A 19559-nucleotide genomic window follows, 5' to 3' on the forward strand; every position below is an offset into this window, starting at 1 on the left:
CTGCGTCACACTCAAATAGCCTGCATAATGCATCTCTCCCTATCACTAGGTCATACTCTACTATCTCCCCATGTATCAGAATGCAGAGGATACGCCATACATCATCCAGTGTCATCATCGCCTCTCTAGTCGCCAGATGGAAAGAGGAGGTCTCTGAATGCCATCGCTCTGCCAATGCGGTAAGCAATCCTATGTTTGCCCTAATCTCAGGCATGAATGTGATGTAATATATCCCAAGTCCTACTAGGATATCTCTGTCTGTGCTCCTGAGTCTATGTCGTAGCATGAAACAGTCAAGTCGGTTCTCCCGCATGATCAATGGATACTGTCGACTCTGCATTGCAAATTGGGACATATTTTTGTCAGTTTTATGATTTTCTCCTATGGGTTGCCTTTCCTCATTTTCATGTCCAAATCAATGTGTTTTTCATCTAATCTGACCTATCCTACCCTTATTCCCCCTTTTCGGATCATTTGCATGTCATTTTGACCAAAATTAGGGTTTACATTGCACAATTGCGCCTGTGTCAAGGAACCTGCGCCTGTGTCAGTTAACCTATGCCTGTGTCTCCCTACACAAGCATAGGAGACCCTACACAAGCATAGGATTCACCCTACACAAGTGCAGGAGTTCTTTTTGGCATCCCCTGTGGGCCCCACAATGTCCCGCAAGAAATCAAAATTCATGAAATTGAAAGCATGGGTTTTTGAGATCCATACCGCTACTCCTGCATTGTCCGATCATCTGAATGTGCATACACATTCTCTAAGGTGATCCACCATTGGAATGTTCGCCATCTCTCTGCAAGTGTCCTTGTGCAGAACAACAAATCCTCCTCTTTGTCTAGTGCAAATGAGCTCTTTTCACCCTCTTGGTCCCATTATGTTGGTCGTGGTCTTGTGCACCTTAAATTGCTTGTCCTTCATGCATCTGGTATCCGATTGTCAGTCCATTCGATCCTATCATTATTATTGTCTGGGGCATTTTCATTAAGTTCTTTGAAACAACGCTTAAAATCGCATTGTCTCAAAGAGGGGCAAAATGTAGACACCTAAAAATGGTCAACGCTTGTGGAATCATACTTTAACATTTGCGCATTGCCTCATTTTAGGTGTTTGCATCACATTAACATTTCTCCTATGATTCACACTTGGTCTTTATCATTTGCGAACATCGAGTCATTCTTCTACATTCTTCATTCATCTCGCTCTCAAATTTGGTCTTGTCGACAACACTATCCAGTCATGATTTTGATCGATTTTATCCTGTCGCATCAATGTGCGTTCTAATTTTTCATCATTTTGGACATCGTCAATCCTAATTAGGGTTTTTTCCTCTTATCAATCTTGTCATTTTGTCATCAATTCTTATCATTTTCAATCTTTTCATTTTGCGATCGATTTGTCATCGGTCATTGTCATGTTCGATCTTGTCATTTTGCAATCGATTTGTCATCGATTGTGGTCATTTTCAATCTTGTCATCTTGCAATCTATTTTGTTATCGATCCTTATCCTCTTGTCAATTTTTTCATTTCGCAATCAATTTATCATCAATCATAATTGTCTTTATCAATCATGTCAATTTGGAGCAATTAGTCATTGTTCCTCGTCAATTGGCGCATTTGTCAATCAAATCATTTATCACACTGATCATTTATTAATTCAAAATCATGATCAAGTCAAATCGACATTAATTATCTCTTGTCAAGACCTAATTGTCATCCTTGCATTGCTAATTCATCTTCTAAGGTTTTATGATTTATTCATTTAACCTAATTTGTCATTTCTTCCACTAGGTTAAATTATTTATTTATTTATCCTAAGTCTTCTCATCACAATTAAATGTTCATTTAATTGGCTAATTATTCCTCTTTTTGTGAATTAATTAATAAATGACAAATTATTAATTAATTTACCTAATTTTCTAATTTTCCATCATTTCTAATTTCTAATTTTCTAATTTCATCATTTCCTAAATTTCTAAATTGCCTAATTCCTAATTTCCACCTATTTTCTAATTTCCTAATTCTTAATTTCCACCTATTTTCTAATTTTCTAATTCAAATTCCACCTAATTAAATTGTCTCTAGTTCTCCCTATTTTTGTGCTTCGGTGGAAGCATGAATTTCTCATGCGTCATACTCTTGTCATAGTAAGATGTCATAAGGTTCTAGTTCTCTAGTTTTTGCATTGGAAATATGTCATAATTCATGACATAGAAGGTGTCATAATGTTCTTCTTTCCACTCAATTATGCCATTTTTGAAATCAATTGCCAAAATATCCATTTCATGCTAATTTGATCTTTTCTCCAATTTGTCTATAAATTGGACGATTTTCTTCAATCAAGGCTAATTGGTAATCACTTTTGCAATCACATAATCATAGAATCAGATAATAATCATTTCTTCTAGTATTCTTGTGCCAATATCAATCTTGCTTTCACATTAGGTTTGTGCACTTGAAGGTGAGATCCACAAACAAAGGCTATTTGGAGAAGAAAGAAGGATAATGGAGCCGCATGAAGAAGCATTCAAATCTACCATTGGTTTGCATATGTCTTTAATTTTGAATATTTTGATTTCATGTCTCTATTGAGTGTGCTTAGGATAGATTCATTGCATTCTAGCTTTTTGTGATTAGGCTAAATTAGTTTTTATATATGCTTTGATGATTTCCAATTTCCTAACGTACACTCACTCATGGGTGAAGAAATGTGAAAATTTTTCATTGTTTGCAGGCAAACAGAGGCTAACAGCCTTGCCTTTGCAACTAATTCAAGTGGAGAAGCCTTTTGCAAAGTGGGGGTTTGATTTTATAGGACCTATTAATCCAATTTCAAGTGTAGGTCACAAATGGATTCCTACAGAAACTAATTATTTCACAAAGTGGACAAAAGCAGTTCCATTGAAAGAAGCTAATGAGTCTTCTGTTTTGAATTTATATCAAGACTTAGTGTCTAGGTTTGGTACCCAAGAATTTGTTAGTATTTTGGTATGGTTTTTTCATTGATGTCAACACCTACTAAAACTCTAGCACTTTGGAGATCCAGCAACATTAACCGGCAAGCAAGTGACTTTTTGCACAATCACAAGTATATGGTACACCGACAGGATATAATGATCACCAGCACTCGGAATGGCATGGAAAACACTTGGTAATGTTGAAGACATCATTTCAACATCTTAACTTGGAGAATTGGTTATTGGCATATTTGTATTTGCATATTTGTTGTTACAAGCAAATAGGTCGAGGTTATGCATCGATAGGTTTATCTTTTTCAAATTAGCATGACACGCTATGGAGATGATTAATTATTGTTGTAAATGCATTAAGCTGACATGTTGAATTAGTTATTGCATCGGTTATTGTATTATTTGTAAAATGATTTTATTGTAATATCTTGTAGAGCTAACCTACTAAAATTGGTCTTAGGTTATGGTATAAATGTAAGGTCTTATTTATAAGATCATATGTGGAGTGTGAAAAGGATAAGTGTGAAGGTATATGCGAGATTAAGCAGAGCTATACACACATACATCATTTGAAGGTGAAGCTAGGTTTTGTGAAAGTATATCAGAACTACACTGGTACTGAATCTAGCATATGAAGATGCTATTTTGAGCAGTACATTCTTTTTAGATTTAACCATCCAATTGTAGTCAATGTGACTCCCATTTCTGATTGAGTAGTGAGCTCTAGGCGCTTGGCCTTTCTACATGTGCAGACCCCATTTATATACACTTACTATCTGCAGTAGTATCATCTGATTATGCGTAAGGTTTCCCATTGTGGCTTTTCCCCTTAAAGGGTTTCCACGTACAAATATTGGTGCTATGTGTTGTGGATGACTTTATCTTTTTTATTTCATGCATTAATCTTTACTGGTATTGCAATTATCTATCAAAACTGTTCACCGGTATAACAAACTGGTTCGCCAGTATTAAGCATTAAATTGGTTAAGTTATTTTTTGTTTAAATTTATTAAGACAACTGATTCACCCCCCCACTCTCAGTTGCCTCTGGGACCTAACAATTGGTATCAGAGCCTAGTCCTCTTTTGCAAAATTTTAATAGCTTGAGGAGATCCAATGTCTACTAACTATTTCAGGAAGGACAGTCTAAAACTTGTTGGAACTAACTATGGCATATGGAAGATCAGAATGGAGACAGATCTAAATTGCACTGGAAAGGACATCTAGGATGTTACAAGGAATGGCTATACTACTCCCACTTCTAGTCAGCCTAATCCACCTAACTTGACTAAAGATGAGGAAAATGATTGCAAAGCAAGAGAAGCACTTTTGAGTGCATTAACAGATCAACAAATCATGGGATTATTAGACAAATCAACTACTAAAGCTATTCGGGATCATTTGGAAACACTGAATGAAGGAGATTCCACAGTCAAAATTGCAAAACTTGAAAGCTTTCGAGTTAGGTATGAAAATCTGAAAATGGAAGAAGATGAAAGGATTTCTTCTTTTATGGAAAGAGTTAATGAAATTGTTTTGGGTATTAAATGTTGTTGAGGAACCTTAAGTGAAGATGAAATTGTTTCAAAATTTTTAAGAGAATTGCCACCAACATATAAAATGAAGGTTACTGCTATAAATGAGTTAAGAACAATGCCTAATACATCAGTAACTAGGGATACATTGATTGGAAAACTTTCAGCATTTGAAATTGAGGAATTTGGTCATGTTGCTACCATAAAGATAGATTTAGCCTTCAAAGAATCAACATCATCTGCATCATCATTTGACAAATCTAATTGGAAAGCCTTTTATGCAAGAGAACTTGAGGAAAGCAGGAGAGAAAATGAAGAACTTCAAGAACTTGAAGCATTATTTGCAAGAAAAATGCCTAAAGGTCCAGTTGGAAGTAAGTATGAAGGTAAAGCACCCTTTGAATATTTTAACAGCAATAAGATTGGTCATATGGATTCAAGATGCCCTGATAGACATGCTAGACTAAGAAAAGAAGCTAGAAAGACATACAAGCCTAACCCTAAATATTTGAGATACAGATTTAAGAAGAATAAGGACAAATCTTGTTATGTTGCTGATAAAGGAGTGACTGATGATTCTGATGAAGATCTAACCGATAATGGATGGGTTTTTGTTGCTATAATAGAAGATCAACTAGAACCTGCAATGCAATTGGTAGAGTAGGCCTTGGTAGCTAAAATTGAAGTAGAGGATGAATGGATCATTGATTTTGGATGCTCACATCATATGAAAGGAGAGAAAGGTAAATTCTTGAACTTTCAAGAATATAATGGAGGCTTAGTGAGATTTGGAGATCACAAAGCTTGTCAGATTAGAGGTAAGGGTTCAATATCTCTTGATGGTAAGCATAACACTAACAATGTTTACTATGTTGAAGGTTTAAAGCATAATCTTTTGAGTGTTGGTCAATTAGTTGAGAAAGGATTTCAGTTACAATCCAAAAATGGAAAATGCAAAATCATGAATAGAATTGGTTTAGAAATTGCAACCGGTAATCAGACTAGAGGTAATATCTTTCATTTGAATAACAATGAAAAGACATGCTTGATTGCACATATAGATGAAAGTTGGCTATGACATAAGAGACTCTATCATGTAAACTTTGATTGCATGGTAAACATTAGTACTACTAAGGTAGTTAGAGATTTACCTAAAATTGTCAAACCTCACAATATAGTATGTAAGGAATGTCAATTTGGAAAGCAAGTTAGAGCTAGTTTCAAAATTATTCCCGAAAAATCCAATGATGCTCTTGATTTAATTCATACTGATTTATGTGGTCCATCTAGAACTAAAATCTTACAAGGTGATAGATATTTCATGCTAATCATTGATGACTATCCTAGAATGTGTTGGGTTACTTTTCTTAGAGAAAAAATAGAAGCACTTGGAAAGTTTAAATTGTTCAAAGCAATGGTTGAAAATGAAACTGGTAAGAAAATCAAATGCTTAAGATCAGATCAAGGAGGAGAATTTACGTCTAAGGAATTTAATGCATTACGTGAAGTGAATGGAATCAAAAGACAACTATCAGCACCTCAAACACCATAGCAGAATGGAGTTGTTGAAAGGAAAAACATAACTATCTTGGATGTAGCTAGAAGTATGTTATCAGAAGCAAATTTGCCACATGTATATTGGAGAGAGGCAGTAAGTATAGCGTTCTATACATTCAACAAAGTTCACGTCAAAGGTGAAATCGGTAAGACCCCTCATGAACTATGGTTTGGTATTACTCCCACTCTTAAATATTTTAGAATATTTGGAAGTAAATGTAACATTAGAAGAGATAAGTATATTGGGAAATTTGATCCTAGAAGTGATGAAGGAATATTTCTTGGTTATTCATCTAAGAGTAAAGCATATAGATGTTTTAATAAGAGATTGCAGAGAATTGTTGAGAGTACAAATGTAAAGATTGATGAACAATTCAGAGGAACTTCAAGGTATAGAGATTCTGAACCAACAATAGAAATTCTAACAAATGAACCTACATTGAATCCACCGGTATAGAGTGAAGATCTAGTTACACCAGTATCATCTGAAAATTCCACTGTGACTGAGGAAGAACAGCAAACAAAGACACTCCAGTATGTAAGATTGAATCATTTTGAAGATCAGATAATTGGAAACAAGCATAAAGGAGTTATGACAAGAGGAAGATTGGCAAATGAAGAGGTATGTCTTATCTATCAAATTGAACCATCATCAGTTAATGAGGCATGTGAAGATAAATATTAGACTAAAGCTATGGAAGAAGAATAAGAACAAATTAAGAAGAATAACACTTGGACGTTAGTTCCCTGGCGTAAAGATAAAAATATAATTGGAACCAAATGGGTATTCAGAAACAAACTTAATGAAGATGGTAAGGTTATTAGAAGTAAAGAAAGATTTTTGTGTAAGGGATATTCTCAAAAAGATGAAATTTATTATAATGAAACCTTTGCACCGGTAGCTAGAATTGGGGCAGTTAGATTGTTTTTGGCTTTTGTAGCACATAAAAACTTCAAAGTATATCAAATGGATATTAAATGTGCATTTTTGAATGGAGATCTTGAAGAGGAAGTTTACATTAAACAACTTGATGGATTTTCTTTGACAGATGACAAAGATATGGTTTGAAGGTTAAGGAAAGCTTTGTATGGATTGAAGCAAGCTCCAAGAGCTTGGTATGCAAGATTGGATAAGTATCTCTTGAAAATTGGTTTTTCTAAAGGTAATACTGATAGTAACTTATACTATAAAGTGACTAATGATGACATCTTGGCTATAGAAGTCTTTGTTGATGATATAATCTTTGGAGGAGAAGATGGATTGTGTAAAGACTTTTCTATTAAAATGTAGCAAGAATTTGAAATGTCTATGAGTGGTGAAATAAGATTCTTTTTAGGATTGCAGATTTCACAGATTGACAAAGGTATATTCTTGAGTCAACCAAAATACTTAAAAGAGTTACTTAAGAAATTTGGAATGGAGAACACTAAACCGGTAAGCACCCCTATGACTAAAAATGACAAACTATCTTTAAGGGATGAATCTATACATATTAATCCAACAAGGTACAAATCTATGATAGGAGGTTTACTGTATTTGACATAAACAAGACCTGATATTATGAATTCAGTATGCATTGTTTCAAGATTTCAGAGTAATCCTAGAGAAAATCATGAATCAGTAGTAAAAAGGATTTTTCGGTACTTACAAGGCACTACAAATCTTGGAATATGGTATCCTAGAGATGAAAACTTTGACCTATGTGCATACACAGATGCAAATTGGGCAGGAGATGTAGATGATAGAAAAAGCACCACCAGCAGAGCATTTTTTCTTGGAAGCAGACTAGTTTCTTAGTTAATTAAGAAACAAAGTTGTACATCTTTATCAATAGTAGAATCAGAATATGTTGCAGCAGCAACTAACTGTACACAGGTACTATGGCTTAAACAAATTTTGAAAGATTTAAAGGTAAAAGGCAAGGAACTTATAACTATCTATTGTGATAACACAACATCAATTGATATATCTAAGAATCTAATATTACATTCTAAAACAAAACATGTTTCCATCAAACTGAATTTTTTAAGGGAAAATGTTGAAGCAAAAGAAACCTCTACCTAAGGAGACTTTAGAATATCTTAGAGAATAGCTTGGGGTCATACCCCCACTGGTAGATACTTAGAGAGTTGATGTTTATCATCAACTGATAGAATTAACAGAGAAATATTCTTACTCCGGCCTTGATGAGGAAGCTACTTCTCAGGGGGAGTAGTTGGTATTTTGAAATTAATTGGTATTTTGTATATGAACTTGGTTTTGTTGTAACTTTGGCATTTGATGTTAAAGGGGGAGTGATATCTATGGAAAAACACGTTATCTTTTGACGAAAGATTTGTATGGAATAATAGAAAAACACATGTTACTCTCAGGGGGAGAGATTGTTACTTTTAAGGAGATTGTTGGCTTTTGTTGGTACTTTGGTATTTGGCATTTTTGTTTTGGCACTTTGATGGTTTTTCCATCTTGTGTTGCCATCAATGCCAAATGGGGAGATTGTTGGTATTTTGGTATGGTTTTTTCATTGATGTCAACACCTACTAAAACTCTAGCACTTTGGAGATCCCACAACATTCACCGGCAAGCAAGTGACTTTTTGTACAGTCACCGGTATATGGTACACTGGTATGATATAATGATCACCGACACTTGGAATGGCATGGAAAACACTTGGTAATGTCAGAGACATCATTTGGACATCTTAACTTGGAGAATTGGTTATTGGCATATTCGTATTTGCATATTTGTTGCTACTAGCAAATAGGTCTAGGTTATGTACCGATAGGTTTATCTTTTCCAGATCAGAAAATAGGTCTATGATTAATTATTGTTGTAAATGCATTAAGCCGACATGTTGAATCAGTTATTGGATTAGATATTGTACTGTTTGTAAAATGATTTTATTGTAATATCTTGTAGAACCGACCTACTAAAATTGGTCTTAGGTTATGGTATAAATGTAAGGTCTTATTTGTAAGATCGTATGTGGAGTGCAAAAAGGATAAGTGTGAAGGTATATGTGAGATTAAGAAGAGCTATACACACAAACATCATTTGAAGGTGAAGCTAGGTTTTGTGAAAGCATATCAGAACTACACTGATACTGAATCCAGCATATGAAGATGCTATTTTGAGCAGTACATTCTTAATGGATTTAACCATCCAATTGTAGTTAGTGTGACTCCCATTTGTGATTGAGAAGTGAACTCTAGGCGCTTGGCCTTTCTGCATGTGCAGACCCCATTTATGTACACTTACTATCTATAGTAGTATCATCTGATTGTGGGTAAGGTTTCCCATCATGGTTTTTCCCCTTATAGGGTTTCCACAGACAAATATTGGTGTTATGTGTTGTGGATGACTTTCTCTTTTTTGTTTCATGCATTAATCTTTACTAGTATTGCAATTATCTGTAAAAATTATCCACTGGTATAATAGACTAGTTCACCAGTATTAAGCAGTAAATTGGTTAAGTTGTTTTTTGTTTAAATTTATTAAGACAACTGAGTCACCACCCCCCTCTTAGTTGCCTCCGAGACCTAACAGAATCAATCATTTCTAATAATTCTTTAGCTTTCATTGGTCTTAGAGTTTTAGATTGGCCAGTTAAGTATAATATATATTTGAATACTTCATCCAATTATTACCCTCCAGGTAATGGACAAGCTGAATAAACTAACAAGAACTTGATCAACATCATTAAGAAGACCATTATTGAGAATCAAAGAACTTGGCATGAAAAACTCAAGTTAGCCCTTTCGGCTGACAGAATTACACCAAAGAGATCAATAGGTAACTCTCCTTATGTTTTAACTTATGGCAAAGAATCCAGGTTACCTATTTCAGTTGAATTGCCATATTTGAATTATGTAAAAGAGTTTTAGTTACTTGAAGAGTAGCCAATATAGATTAGGCGTGCTTAGCTTATCGAGTTAGAAGAAACTTGCAGGGAAGCATACAAAAAATTAGAAATTCGCCATTCTCAAATGAATAGAACCTTTTATAGAAAAACTGCAACACACATATTTAATCAGGGTGATCTTGTTTTCAAATGGGATGAATTAAAGAACAGATTTGGTATACATACCAAATTTGATGCTATGTGGGATGGACCATATGTTATCACATAATTTAAACATAATAATTCTTTCTAGCTCGCTAAATTGGATGAATAGGTCTTGCCAATCCCTATCAATGGGATTCACCTCAAACTATGCTATTGAGTACTAACAGTTTCCATATGTACATAGTAGAATAGTTGTATTTCTTTCTTTTCAGTAGTTTGTCAAGCTCAGCTACAAGTAGAGTTGTAGTAGTTTAAATTGAATAAGTTCTTTTAATCACATTGCAGTTGATTTTTGTTTCTATTTTCCTTGGATGCAGATTGCATAGTGTGTAGGCTTAGTTGTATGTAGAGCCTTTGTAGTTTCCTTTTCAGTGTTGTTTAGAAAGCTGAGATGTAGTTCTAGATTTTTGAGGAAGAGAAAATTGGCTCAATGCCCAATGGATATGCTAGGCTACTGGACTCTACTATTTAGCAAGAAAACACCCCTAAGACGTCGCCAAAAATATTACCAAAATTTTCCACATGCCAATTTTGATGCCCTAATGAAGCCTTGCATTCTTTCGTATTGAAAATGCCAAATCATGAGCAAAAAATCAGAAATACATGTTTTTTCTTGAATTTGTTTGCTTCATGTGTAGATATAGGAAAAGCAATGTAGCATGTGGGTTAAAATGGGCTCCCGAAGAGGTTGAGCTCAGCATGTTGATTTAAGAATGCTGAATTTAGTCTACTGCCTGATTAAGTAGTGGCAAAGAAAGGCTTAGAGGTTTTCATGACTAACGCTCAGCTACAGGTCACATACAACAACAAGGGCCATGAAAAGAACATCCCACATTGGTAGTGAGGAGGAACTCTTCACTGTTTAAATATAAAGTCACACACATATCAAGCATCAAAAGCTTAGGATTTTTTGACAATAAGTGGCTCGTCACCCAATGGACCCCGCATGCACGGGTATCTCAAGGCATCTTAATTTTGTGATCAGTTGGTAGGAAGAGACTAAAGAGTGAGCAAGTAAGGAGGATTGGACGTAGATCATGGTGATCCAATGGTTGTCTCTATGTCGCGATGGTTAGATGCTTGCCAGATATCATCATGACTTGGTGACTGATGACGTGGTGAAGCAAAGAGTATAAGACCAAGGACAGGTGGTGGTCCAGTGGCTGGTGAAATGGCACAGATGGGTGACTTATCAAGTAGAGCTTGGTCATGATGAGTCTCAGAAAGGTTTCACCAAAGGCTCAATTTCATTGACATAATAATATCAATGAAACTGCACATTCGATGAGACTGGTAAATAGCTTGTGAGGGAGTAGTTTGGCCAAAAGAATGATATCCGATAGAGGAAGACACGTGGTTCCCAAGCACATCTCTGGAGCCAATTAGGTGGTGACACATGTTGACACATGACACAAGAGAGAAAACTTGCTAAGGTGCTAAAGGTCAAGAAAGTTGAAGAAAGATCAACGGTGATGCGAGAGATATAAGGGCTATCACTATACTGCTATAGAAAGAAGATCACTAGTTATCATAGTGACTTGGCAAAAAAGAACATGCACAAAAGGTGAGTGGCTAAGAGGTTAAAGATAAAGCAAATTGATCACATCCAATAGTCAGGCAAAATGATCAGATGGTGGTCGCTAAGGGGCAATGGAAAGCTGCACACCAGGTCATCATTGCGACGTGGCGATAAGGTGAGCCCAAGTCCAACGGACATCAGGAAGACCCATGTTGATTTTGTCCCAAAAGCCTAATGGACAGTATGAAAGAGCTCAAGGAAGTCATTAGATATCAGTAGTTCCTTGTTGAAGTTGCCCCGAAGGCCCAATGAAAAGTGTAGGAGAAAGTGTGCAACAATACGAGAAGCCATCAGACATTGGAGTAGCAGATTTGATGTTATCCCGAAGGCCTGATGGAAGGAGTGATAGAAAGTGATCAAGGAAGTCATCAGACATCAAAGTAGCAGGTTTGAAGTTTCCTCGATGACCCAATGGAAAGCCGATAGAAAGTGCGAAGTAATGCACGAATCATCTAGCCCTTGTACTAGCATCGATTAAATATCCATTGGTTCCTTCAACATTACTCTTTCGGTAAAACTTTTATCCTCGGAGAGTAGTTTTCATGTCTCATTGATATCTTATTCCCATTGATGCCCTTATCTTATTAGTGGGATCAATTCTGATTTCCTTGATCTATCTTCTTGTCAATAAAAGTAATGTTTTTGGTGAATCTTTTTGGGGGTCTATCGTAGCCAAGGCTTGCTCAATAAGTCATTTTTCAAAGTGGGCCCAGGTTGAAATGACAAGTAAAGAAAAGGTAAAGACCGAGCGGTTGACCAGATTCAATGGTCAGGTAAAAAGATCAAATAGTGGTCACTAAGCCACAAGGAAAAGTTACTCATCCAAATATTGATGCGACTTAGGGACAAGGTGGTTCCAAGTTGAGATGGTGATTGAGATGGCAGGTCCAAATGGTAGACAAAGTGGACCCATGAGAAAATCAGAGGATGACACATGGCAAAAGTCTACAGATGAGTGAATGTCTATATTATTTAAGTCAACTGTGAAACTGAACTTTGAACTAGTTCAAAGTGGTTCAATGGTTCAAATTTCATTATTGTCATTCGTTTCCATGGGCCCTAGGATGAAGAGATAAAAGAAAACAAGTAGAGGAAAAAAGAAAGTAGGTTCCTGACAGATTAGATGGTGGTCGCCATACCGTAGTGCGAAACTTCTCGATGGATATTCATGCGGATTTGGCGACAAACACTAGGGCCCACTTGGAAGTAAACAAAACAGTCAATGCAAGCACCCATGGTCAATGTAGGCGATCCAGTGGCTGGAAATAATAAAAAATTGCATGGTGGACTCAAAAGTTTCAACATGGAGAGAAGTTTCCAGGGAATGCATAAGATTTTTTCAGTGGGATTTCTTTTCCAAATAGTTACAGTTTAGTTTATCATGTAAATTTCACATGGGGATAGCTATTCTCACATTTAGACATGCACATTTTTAAACAGTAGTTTCATATTTTCAATGCAGCTATTCAAGATGAGACTTACAATTCCATATTCAGTAATGAGGATTTTTAAACAAGAGGACCAGTGGCAGTCCTTTTGAGCAGTAAAGATTATTATTTTACAGTATTGTGCATGAGTTTTTATGCCATTTTTTGGGCAAATTTACCCCAAGGCTTTTTCTCATGTAGATCTTGCAGTCATTTTTAGGGTTTTGAAGGGGATTCATCATGATTTCTATATATTCATTCTCTCCTTTTTCCCCTCTGGTTCTTTTCTTTTTTGCATACACATTTTTTGCAAAAAAACATTGTAGCTCAACAATATTTGAGTTTTGTAACAATAGCACTCCTTTATTTTCAGTAATATAGCAACATATTTCCTTCTTGGTACTTCTTGTATTATCTAGTGAATGAATGATTTGATGATTTCCTATGATTTTTATCCTATAATTTATCTCATTTAGTCAATTTGTGGTGCAAAGAGATACATGTTATTTGTAGGTTCTAGTTTCTATTAGTTGATTTTAATTCGTTAAAGTTGTGAAAACTTTTTTTTTCCTTCTTGCATGCATTAAATTCATCATTTTCTAGAAAATGTTTATGCATCTACATGTTGAATTGAGTTGTTAAGCAATCAGGGTTATTTTTTGAAGGTTTTTTAAGTTAAGCAAGTTGCAGATCTCAGATAAGATATTTGGTGCATCGCCTTCATTAGAATAGATTTTCATTACATGCATGTTTTCCATCCCTTTCTATCCCTTTTTTTTATCAATAGTATTTACAAGAGATTTACCAAACAGGAAGTTGACACGATCTCTAGAGATTCACTTTCACTTTGAGTAACCCACAGGCTCGAAGGTGTTTTCATGTTTCATAGGATTGCTTCGTTTCACAATTAGCATCATGGGAACAATCCTCAGTGACAATAGTTTTATTAAAAGAGGTGATTACATAAGCAAGTTTGAAGTTAAGACTGATGAAGGCATATTTCTTGGCAATTCCACCAAGAGTAAGACTTATAAATGCTTCAACAACCAAACACAGGAAATTGTTGAAAGTGTTGATGTTTGTGTAGATGAATGTCCTAAAATTTTAGAAGGAACCAGTTCTAAGAATAAGGATGAAGATCCTTCAATTTTTCTTTTGGAACCTGAATTTGTTAAATCCGAAACCGGTATAGAAAATCCTGATGTACTTGTTCAACTAGAACAAAAATTTTAGAGGAAGATGATAATGAAGAAGTTGAACCTAAAGAGAATTATCATGTTATTCCTAGATATGTGAGACTGAATAATAGTCCTGAATAGATAATTGGGGACAAGGATGTCAATGTACTAACTAGAAGGAGAATAAGAGAGAACTCTTGCATGATCTCCACTTTTGAACCTAGAAGTGCTAAGGAGGAATTTGGTGATGATCATTGGGTGAAAGCTGTGGAGGAGGAGTTGGATCAAATTGAGAAGAACAACACTTGGACCATGGTACCCCAACTGGTAAACAAGAATGTTATAGGTATTAAATGGGTATTCAGGAACAAATTAAATGAAGATGGTGTTGTAATTCGTAATAAGGAAGGATTAGTATGCAAAGGTTATGCACAAGAAGAAGGAGAATATTATGGAGAAACTTTTGCACCAGTAGCAAGACTGGAAGGTGTTAGAACATTGGTTGCATTTGCAGCTCTTAAGAATTTTAAGGTATACTAGATGGATATTAAGTCTACATTGTTAAATGGGATACTAGAAGAAGAGGTTTATATAGACCAGCCTGATGGTTATGCATTCACAGATAAGGAACACATGGTATGAAAATTGCATAAAGACTTGTATGGATTAAAGCAGGCACCTAGAGCATGGTATGAATGAATTCATACTCTTCTGATGAAGATAGGCTTTACTAGAACTAGTGATGACAACAACATTTATCTTAAGTCTAAAGAAGATGAAATACTGGTCAGTGAAGTATTTGTAGATGACATTATATATGGAGGTAATGATGACATGAGTAATTGTTTTGTAGATGAAATGAAGAATGAATTTGAGATGTTATTAGTAGGGGAAATAAAAAATTTCATAGGCATATAGATACAATAGAAGAAGAATTGTATTTTTATTACTTAATCAAAGTATGTGAAAGAGGTTTTGAAGACTTTCGATATGAGTGATTGTAAACCACTTGGAACCCCAATGGTTATAGGTTGTAAATTATCCAAGGATGATGCATCTAATTTTGTAGTTGAAAAGGAATGCATGTTCATAGTTGACTAGATATTTCCCATGCAGTTGGTACTGTTGCTTCATTTCAGAAGAATCCAAAGGAGGCACATCTGATGGCCACCAAGAGAATTTTTAGATATCTAAAAGGTACTATTGACTATTATTTATGGTATCCATATGGTGTAAATTTTGATTTGAAAGCATACCCAGATGTTGATTGGGCAGGAAATATCGATGACCAGAAGAATACTATGGGTGGAGCACTCTTTCATGGAGTAGTAAAAAGCAGAGTTGCACTTCACAATCTATTGTTGAAGCTGACTATGCATAAGCTTATATGAATTTCACACAAGCTATGTGGATGAAGCACATTTTGGAAGGTTTGAAGATGAAAATATCTAAACCAATAAATATTTTGTGTGATAACACAAGTGCAATAAACATTTCCAAAATTCCTATTTTACATGCAAGGACTAAGCATGTTGAATTGAAATATCACATCTTGAGGGAAAAAGTTCATAGTAAAGATATTATCTTGGAGAATGTTTCCACTAAGGAGCAGTTTGTAGATATCTTTACCAAACCTCTACCTAAAACAACTTTTGAGTGTCTTAGAAGTCAATTAGGGGTTGCCATCTTCATGAAGTTAGTTGAGCATGATGTTGATTGCATCAATCCCTAAATTCCTTGTAGAATCTTATGTGGATGGATGAGGAAGTGTATGTATTTCACAGGGGGATCATCAAGTTGAAGTATGATGTTGATACATAGTGAGAGCCAAATTACATGTTTTACTTTCACTTTGGCATTGTTTTCAAAGGGGGAGAAGAATTATGTGATTGAGACGAAGAGTTATGTGTTTGATTATGTGAACCAGTGACAAACTTAAGATAGATAGAGAAAGGTGAATAGTTGGTAATGTAAACTATGATTCCTATTCACCAATCTCAATAGCAATTAGAGGTGTTGATATTTGTATTGCCATCAATGCCAAAGGGGGAGATTATTGGTATTTTGAGTTTGCTGGTATTTGGCATAGAGATTGCGTTAATGATATGTTGTCATTGATGTCAATTGAACCGATAATGGTATTCATGTTATTGCTAATATTGTTAGTTTTGATATTGGCTAGTAACCGGTAAAAAGAGATTTGTGGAAAATGTCGTAAACCAAAATGCAAAGATTGTGAGTTGAACTAGTGAGCCGGTGTAAAGGGTCAACCTTTCTATGTAATGTAACCGGTAAACCTTATCAACAATTAAACCATAACCAATCAATTTTGATGGTTTATTATGTGATAAGTGGTAATGATGGCGACACATCAAATTGTTTTGGCAAACTTGTTCTTGTTTAGGGAAGGAGCAAAGTGGATTACATCTAATACACAATGTTTGATGAGTTACAAAGTCTGATGAAGTGGTGATCATGGAGTGGTTGGAATTTTCTTGAAGAATGTAAAGAGATTGTCATGATTTCTAATGGTTAAGATTGTACCGACTTGTTTGTAATCTTGAAGATGAGAATTAGGTTTTTTCTGTGTTACTGACCTAATTGATTTCTATTTAAGATCGATGAAGTTGTTGTAAAGGTTGTTGGCAAGATTGGCTGAAAACCTCTTGAGTGTATAGTTTCCTAGCCAGTGGATGGATTTGTACTTTGAGTAAAGATAGATTAAAGGTTATAGAAGGATCTGATCAGGAAAATGTAGTGCTACTCAGCCAGATCAAGAAAACCTGTTGTTTTCTAACATTATAGGAGAATTTAAATCCCTTAACCGGGTAAGCTCTAACAAGCTTGGTTACTCAATAAATCCACTAACAAGGTGGTCCATTAGCTTGGATTCTTAAATCCTCTAGTGAGGTTACTCCTAACAAGGTATTGTGCTTTTCATCAAGCCATATTTGTAAATCCCTTAACTAGGTGATTCCTAACCAGAATTAGTTCTTAACAAGGCTTATTGTAAAGCTTTAACAAGCTTGGCTCCTAACAGGGCAAACTTTAGAAGAGTTCTAATAGCTATGCTTGTGAGTCCCATTTCACCGTGGTTTTTACCTATTTGGGTTTTCCATGTATAAACATTTTTGTCAAGTGGTGAATGATTTTTTGGTTGTGATTCTATTTGTTGTTATGGTTAATTTCTAATAAGGAATGTTATGAAAAATAATTGGGAGATGAATATGTTGAGTTATTATTAAGATTTGTTGATGTTTACAAGATTGAACTTGTTTACTGTTAAAGTTGTCATAACAGTTAAACTGGTTGATGTCAAGTATTGTTATAAATATTGATCTTGACTGAGATATGTTTACTTTGTTTGATTGAGTTTGAGTTTGGGAACTTTGTATCAATTTTTCAATATAATGATCCAGCCCCTCCCCTCTCATTATTCTACCAGATACTTATTCTTTCATCATACCATCAATTCTAACTGCTTTACTTGATAAAATATTGAATAGAAACAAGTCATAGAAGGAATCTATGGAGCATCCTATATAGTAGTGTAGTGTCATAAAATTGCGACCCTAGCAATTTTTGATTACATTAGGGTCCTCACACATGTAAACTCAAATCCTCTAGCCTGATCGGAGATTGCAGAAGCGCTCAGCTCACAAAAATAATTCAAAATTGACATTCAATTGGTTGGTTTAACTATGTTGTCATTGATAGCAACATGGCATCAATTTCGGCATCATATTTTGGGTTAGTTGTGTACCAGCAAGCACTTGACTGACATGCACTTCACCGGCACTAGCAGGACTAAAGGAATTATTTGGTCATTGGCAATGCAGGCTGAAATGGTTTAGGTATTGAAGGCCTACATCTTTTGGATCTGGCATCGACAATTAATTTTGATATTCATGTATTTATATTATCTAGCCAATATGTATATAGATATTGTAATTTTCTTTGTAAGCTGATATAAGGTATGATAAATTGTAAGGGGTATATAGGTTAGATGGTTAGATAATGTTTAAAGAAGATATGTAATGATGGATAGTAGAATATGATAATGTGATAGAATATAAAATATATCAGAGAGATCATGTATGTGAGGATATTTTGTAAAGGGGTATTCTAGTCAAGGGTTTAGGATTTCAAATCAGAATAGATAGAGCTTAACTGGAACTATACTTAGGCATAGAAAGATGCTACATAAGCAGTTCACTCATTTCTCTAGATTTTAGTATAGATTTGTATGTAGTCAGTGAGGCTCCTTTTGTTATATTTTGTAAAATCTCTTCATATGGCTAGTGAATTGATATTATGGGTCTTAAATCCCACTGTGGTTTTTCGTCTTTGATGTTTTCCATGTATAATTGTGTGTTATTATGTTCATTTTGTTGGCATTATGCAAACTAGTATGAGGACATGATGACATTGTATGTTGTCATTGATGTCAATATGCTAAAGAAGAGAGAACCGAAATGTTACCAAGAACTGGTATATGTGAAAATCGGTATAACATTGTGAACTGGTATGTGTGCCAAAGTGAAGCAGTGTGTCTATTCAAGGTGAACCGACATGTTGTATGACTACCAGTTGGTAGTCTCAGGGTTTTCGGTTGGTAGTCTTAGGGTTTTTGGTTGATGAGTTTCAAGCTTGTGTGACTCAACCAGTGACTTTGTGTGATGAGTTAGCATTGCAACGAAGACCAAATTGTGTTGCCACGTTAGCCTTGTGTGCATGAAGGATCTTGCATCAAGAAGATTGTTCTCTTCTACCTCAAGAATGTGCGAAGTTTGGAAGTAGTGCAAACACATGATGGGTTATCAACCGCCAGCAAAGCGATGGAAAATGAACAATGGTAAATGTCTTAGATCAATTCAAGACCATTGCATATAATGCAATATGTTCAATGGTTAGGATTGAACCATTTGAATTTTTTAACCTAACAAGTTTAGGGTTTAGGGTTAATGCTACTATCCTATCTGTTTCCTATAAGGTCATTGTTGTGTTTCTTTCTGAAGTTGTTGGCAAAAGTTGTGTGTATGTATCCAAGTGAAGAGATACGTGATTCTTGCCTGACCAAAGGAAAGAAGTGATATCTAGAGAGTGTAAGTGTAGAAGTTGAAGAGTAGCTAAAGTGTATCTGCATTGGCATTAAGTGTTGTTACCAGATCATTGTAATACCTATTGATCTCTAACCACTTCAATAGTTGAGAAATCCCCTAACAGGGTAGCTTTAATTG

The sequence above is a fragment of the Cryptomeria japonica genome, chromosome 7 (genome assembly GCF_030272615.1).
Source record: "Cryptomeria japonica chromosome 7, Sugi_1.0, whole genome shotgun sequence".
NCBI lineage: Eukaryota > Viridiplantae > Streptophyta > Pinopsida > Cupressales > Cupressaceae > Cryptomeria > Cryptomeria japonica.